Below are 615 nucleotides of genomic sequence, written 5' to 3' on the forward strand. Positions count from 1 at the left end.
CAGAGCTGCCGGACACCAGTAATGCAACCATCCTGGTTTTGGAGTGCCTCTTTGTCCCCCTCTTTCTGTCTTTCTGTGTATTCTTTTGCTATCCTTACCGCCACCAGATATCCCCTCCTCGTGAACCAAATACTCATGTTGAGGCCAGTCTCCGACAAGTTGTACTACAACAAATTTGAAAACTTAGAAGAGATGGAAAGATTTTTAGAAAAACACGACCTAACTAAAATCACACAGAATGAAGTAGACGACTTAGACAGATAACAATAGAAGAAAATTCATCAGGTCATCAAAAAACTCCCAACCAAAAGAAGTCCAAGTCCAGCTGTCTTCAATGGTGAGTTCTACCAGACATTCAGAAAATAGTTGTCACCAATTCTACTCAAATTATTCCAGAATTTAGAGGAGGATGGAAAACTTCATAATACATTTTATGATGCAAGTATAGCCCTCATATCAAAACCATGGAAGCACATCACTAAGAAAGAAAATTATAGAGCAATATCCCTCATGAACATCAATGCAAAAATTCTCAACAAAATCCTAGCCAACAGAATCCAGCAGCACATCAAAAAAATAATACATCATGACCAAGTGGGATTCATATCAGGGATG

The sequence above is a fragment of the Chrysochloris asiatica genome, unplaced genomic scaffold (assembly GCF_000296735.1).
Source record: "Chrysochloris asiatica unplaced genomic scaffold, ChrAsi1.0 scaffold00109, whole genome shotgun sequence".
NCBI lineage: Eukaryota > Metazoa > Chordata > Mammalia > Afrosoricida > Chrysochloridae > Chrysochloris > Chrysochloris asiatica.